Source organism: Lactuca saligna, chromosome 7, assembly GCF_052625555.1.
Source record: "Lactuca saligna cultivar CGN05327 chromosome 7, ASM5262555v1, whole genome shotgun sequence".
NCBI classification, from domain to species: Eukaryota; Viridiplantae; Streptophyta; class Magnoliopsida; order Asterales; family Asteraceae; genus Lactuca; species Lactuca saligna.
The window spans coordinates 23524447-23530446 of record NC_136423.1 but is presented as its reverse complement, the minus strand read 5'-3'; positions in this window follow the sequence as shown (position 1 = coordinate 23530446).

Genomic DNA, 6000 nt, shown 5'->3' with positions numbered 1-6000 from the left:
GTCGTAGTAGTCGTTAAGTCGAGAGCGTGCATATTAAGAACGTCTAATAATGACTTCATCAGAGGAGGTTATGATTTTTCTAAGATTCAAAATAACAGTATATGGCTCAGAAATCAAATTTTAGATCGGTTAATTTTTAGCCGAAACAATCTAAACAATAATCGAAGATCTCGTTAATAGGAGTTCGTCGATATAAAGACAATCGAGTACGGACGTCAGACGAGAAAGTTATAAATTTTTAATGAACTTTAACAGTCTAACCCTATTAAAAATGTAAGTCGAAATTAACCGACGAAGTCTAAAAAAAGTTGTATATCTCGTCGATAGCTAGGTGTGGATATAAAATTCATCGATAACGGAGCTCGTATGAAGAAGTTATGAGTTTTATAAGATTTTATAAAAGTCTATGCGTAGTCGCGCACACAGACATGATGCGTGGCGCGCATCGACAACACACAAGATTGTGACATGTGTCACCACTATATGAATGCCATGTCACTACACCCAAGAGGATGTGTAGCGCGCATTTCTTTTTTGGGCTATATAACTCGCCTCCGTTTAAGATTTCATCCTCACACCCCTATGATATTACCCTCTCGACCTTATTTGACTTATAATCATTTTACCTTAGTTTCTAGTATATCGGCGAAGCCCAGCGGCTCCTAAGTGCCTGGAAAATAGTAGCCATCGAGTAGAGACTTCGTTAGTGCAATTTACAGACCTTTGTCTAGGGAATCTCTATTAATTAGATTACACTCTATTCTATTTTAGTGTAATTTATATTTCAATTCATAGTCATTGTTATGAATTTATAATAAGATTTTCCATGGTTCCAATGTCATATTACTGATTGATCTACTTACGGGGATAAGGTCTATGTTGGATTTAGTGAGGTGTTTAAAGTGGGATTTACAAATAGTATACTTACATACCAAATGGACCCTACCTCCAATATGATCCTACTTAGTTGTCTCTTATCAGCAATAGATCAGTAGACATTGGGATTGTTGAGAAATCTAGACTATTAATTAGTCATAAGAGATAGTAAAATAAGACGTAGATATAATTTAACCTAGGTCATATCAAAGGAAAGGCCAAGTATTGAAGTGAAGCGATGCCTAACTTTCGAGTCATCAATTTAGCAAGTGAGTGCATAGTTACTTTCATCTTACACATAGATACAAAGTATTGAAGATGGTTACATCTTATATGTGCCTATTATATGTGTTCCTAATATCAGTGCTAGATGAAAATTTTATGCATATTTTACTTAATTCAAACTATGTATGTATTTGTATACCTATAAATATATTGGGTAGAAATTGATAGATAAAAGATGATATAGAGGATCAGATATGAAAGATGAAATAGATGATGAGAGCTCTTGACTTTAAAGATGATCCAGTTATCTAGCGGGGTATAGATGACGACCACAAACTATTCTAGACTGTCTGTTGGAACGCTAGTAGGCTCACAATCTGTAAATGTTTTTGAACTAAGTGTTCACTAGGTGTACTCCATCCCCCTACCCCCCAGTTGCCTTATTGACATATAATGCTAAGGAATCCCTTGAGCATTATTGTCTATCCCAAAGATAATCCTTAGGATAGGTTCTTGGAATTAGATTCTTTAGGGATAGAAAATGAGGATAATGGAAATAAGTAATCGGGTTGAATGTTTTGTTGAAGATATATAATTAAAAGAATGTAATTATTATGGCTGAAAACCCTATGTGCTCTCCAGGCTTCCAAGCCTGACCCACTTAGTTTCATGAATCATAGCTAGTGGCACAAGAGTACAAGTGTGATGATTAAAGAGAGACTTATGGATTATAGGCCAGTAGAATAACATATATTTGTAAGGCTTTTATAATTTCCGTTTATGCTTATGTACTTTATTGGCGATTACATCCCAATCTTTTTAATATAAATAAAATATATTTCTTCTGAAATGTTTTGATAATATCATTATCATGTTTTGGGGAAAAAATTCTACAGTATTATTCTTTAAAAAGGATACTTTGATTTTAAATAAGCATAAATAAATCGGTCTTTTATGGTCGCGAAATTAGGGATGTCATAGTTGTTATCAGAGCATTAGTTTAAACGAACTAATAATAATTGAGGATTTATAGACTTAAACTTAGGATGCGATTGTGATATGGGTGTCTACTATATTTAGAAAGTATGCCTGAATAGACACAAGCACTAGCTTATTTTAGGAAAGATACTTAAATTGCTTTTATGTGCTAAATAATTTATAGCTATATGATGCCTTAAGATGCTTAAGGTTGCCTACTACGATGTTATTATCTAAATAAATCGATGGTTTGAGCCGACATAGATTTAGAAATTTTATGTGTTCAGGATTCTAAACATTTAATCATGATATTAGAACTAGCATGTAATATTTTGGAGGAGTAAGGAGGATTATATGTTAAATAAAACCCTCCCTATTTCAAATTTTCGTCATTATATACTGAGCACCTGCTTTGGTGTATAAAAAGTCATTGCTAGAACACGAACAACTTATGAAATGCTAATGGAAACCAACAACTGGGGCCACAAGTGATTGATCGTGCACCCGAAGAAGTGCTAGTAGTTGAACCAATCATTATGGCAACACTTAGGACTCTATTAGCCGAACAAAGAGAAGAAATGAGGTAACTAATCCATTAGAACAGTAGAGTGCCTACGGATCCTGTTGAGTAAGCTGAGTTGAATATAGAACAATCTAAGGATGGAAATTATTCAGCACTATTAGTCGAGTAGAAACTCAAGTGGTTAGAAGGAATAACCCCAAGGGAGGAGACGAAGGAAATGATGTACGTGAGTGTAATTATAAAGACTTCATGGGTACCAAGCCACCAAGTCTTTTTGGAAGTCCAAACCTAATAGAGATTATGGATTGGATATCCGAGATGGAGATGGTATTTGAGAGTTGCAACTACAGCAACAAGCAGAAAATCGTTCTTGCAGTTAGACAAATAAAGATCGGGGTTTTACGTTGGTGGAAATTGTTGGCAAACACAATGTCACGGGGATTTGACCTATTACTAGTGTGAGAGGACTGGTCATTATGACAACGAGTTTACATCCAACAATAAGTTGTGTTACAGATGTAATGAAGAAGGGAATATTGCAAAGGATTGTTCGAAGAGGAAGGAGGCTGCAAAGCCTAGTGTGTCACCAAGGCCAAAAGCGAGAGCATTCCAAATGAATTTGGAAACAGCAAGGGAGGAAGCAGATGTCACCTCAGGTAACTTTCTTGTAAATGATTTTCTTGCCAATATATTGTTTGATTATGGAGCTAATTACTCCTTTATATCACATAAATTTGGTAGAAGACCAGCATTGCCTGTAGATAAACTAGATAGTGCTCAAGTAGTAGAAGTTGCTAGTTGCAAACTCTTACATGTTAGTGATTACATTAAGAACATTGTCATTAACTTGAATGGGAAAATTCCATGATGAATTGTTTCCCATTGAGTTGAACGGCTTTGACATAGTATTAGGAACAGATTAGCTTGGTATGAATGATGCCGACATTATGTGTAGAAAGAAGGTTGTAGTGATCAAACCACCTGGAAGAGAACAATTTATGGTGTACAAGAAAAAATATAGAGTAATTATGGAATCATCTCCCTGATGAAAGCCAGAACGTGGTTGTCCAAAGAAGGAGAAAAAGGAGATGCAAAGGATAATCGTGGTGTGAAACTTTCCAGATTCTTTCCTAAAGATCTTCCTGGATTACCCCTGATAGACAAGCATAATTTAGGATAGAATTGTTATTAGGAACCATACTTATAGCGAAAGCAACATACCAATTAGCACCAACGGAGATAAAGGAGCTTATGAATCAACTATAGGATTTGTTGGAAAAAGGTTTCATTAGACCTAGTTCATCACCCTAGGGAGCTCCAGTGTTATTTGTAAAGAAGAAGAAAGGGAACATGAGAATATGCATAGATTATAGAGAGCTGAACAAGGAAACGGTAAAGAACAAGTACCTATTGCCAATGATTGACGACTTGTTCGATCAGCTGCAGGGTGAGTGCTATTTCTCGAAGATCGATCTTAGGTTGGAATATCATTAGCAAAAGGTGAAAGAGCATGATATAGATAAGACTGCTTTCAGAATGAGATATGGACACTCTGAGTTTCTAGTTATGTCATTCGGACTAACCAATGGGCCAATAACATTTATGGATTTTATGAATAGGGTTTGTAGACCTTTCCTCGAAAAATTCTTAATAGAGTTCATAAATGATATTCTCGTATACTCGAAGAGTCAGCAGGAGCATGGGAAACACTTTTACGAGGTGTTAGAAGTCCTAAAAAGGAGAATTTGTACGCGAAGTTCTCCAAGTGCGATTTTTGGATCCGGGAAGTCCATTCCTGGGTCACATGGTTAACCAAGAAGGAATAACGATTGACCCAACAAGGATAGAAGTTGTGCTGAAGTGGGAACGACCAAAAAGTTTTGTTGAGATTCCTAGCTTTCTAGGATTAGCTAGATCCTACAGGAGGTTTATCCAAGTTTTTCTTCAATAGCTACTCCATTGATAGTTTTGACCCATAAATGAGGTACTTATACATGGAGTAAGAAGCACGAAGAAGCTTTTGAGAAGCTAAAGAAGAAATTATGTGACGCATCGGTTCTTTCTTTACCTGACGGAGTTGAAAACATGACATTTTATAGTGATGCATTCATCTGGAGTTGGGTTAGATTGTGTTCTGACCCATAGATATAAAGTAATCGTCTATGCATCTTGGAAACTATAAGAACACAAGAAAAATTACCCCACTCATGACATAGAGTTGGCAGTGGTAGTATTTTCGTTAAAGATATAGAGGCATTATCTTTATGGAACAAAGTGTAAGCTTTATGCTGATCATAATAGTCTTTGGTATCTTTACGGTCAAAAGGAGCTGAATATGCGACAATGACGCTAACTAGAATTACTCAAGGACTATGATTGTGAGATACGTTACCATCCTGGTAAGGCCAATATCATTTTCAATTGTTATATAAATCCATAATCACTAAGATGATTATAAAACTTGATACTAAAGTACTCTTCTTTCCTTTCAGATTGAAGAAAGGTTTATCTTTCTGCCTAATAGATTCTTTTTGTTCGTTCTACTACTCTTTGTATCTTTTCAAGGTATTAGAATTATGCTTAATCTCATAAACACAACCAGATTTATTGAAACATTAGAAAATCATGACGAATAAAGTTATCGTCCTTTTTGGTGGATCTGAATACTCCATATGAGCATGTACTAGATCCATTAGTCATTCACTTGACTCACATAAACATGTAATCATTGAATTACTTATAATTTTCCAATGAACGAGATTCTCATATACTATACAATGCGATTTGTACAATACCAAGTATTTGTCTAGTTGGTGATGAGATTTTCTTTTCACTTGGTAAATTATGACAATACCACAAGTGATATTATAAGAATCAAATTCACAATTAACATTGATAATATTAGATATGTAACCAACAATTTCATAAATGTCATTGCAAGGGAATATATAAAGTAGGACAACCAGATAAATCAAAATTTCACTTTTATTATTGAAAATAAATGAAAAGTTAGAACTTATCCTTACAATGCATAACATGAAAACTATGTTTCTAGACATCTTTGAAATGTGACCAAAGTCTATTTCTCACGATCATATTTAGCTCACATTTCTTAAGCTTCCTTCTTTCTCTTAGCCCCTTTAATACCATCAAAAAAAATGATCATCACATTATGTATTACGAGTCTATTAATAGGAACTTATAAAACAATGGAGTTAGATAATGGGTGTACCAGAAGTAGAGTCACACGACTTGACTTTACTATCTCTAAGATCTTTTAGGTATTTTGGGCAACTTTTTTTTTTCAATGTCCTTTCAATTGGTAGTAAAACAAATGGACACTTTGGGGTTAACACATGAAATTATCCCATAACTATCCTTTCTCTTTACCATTCGAT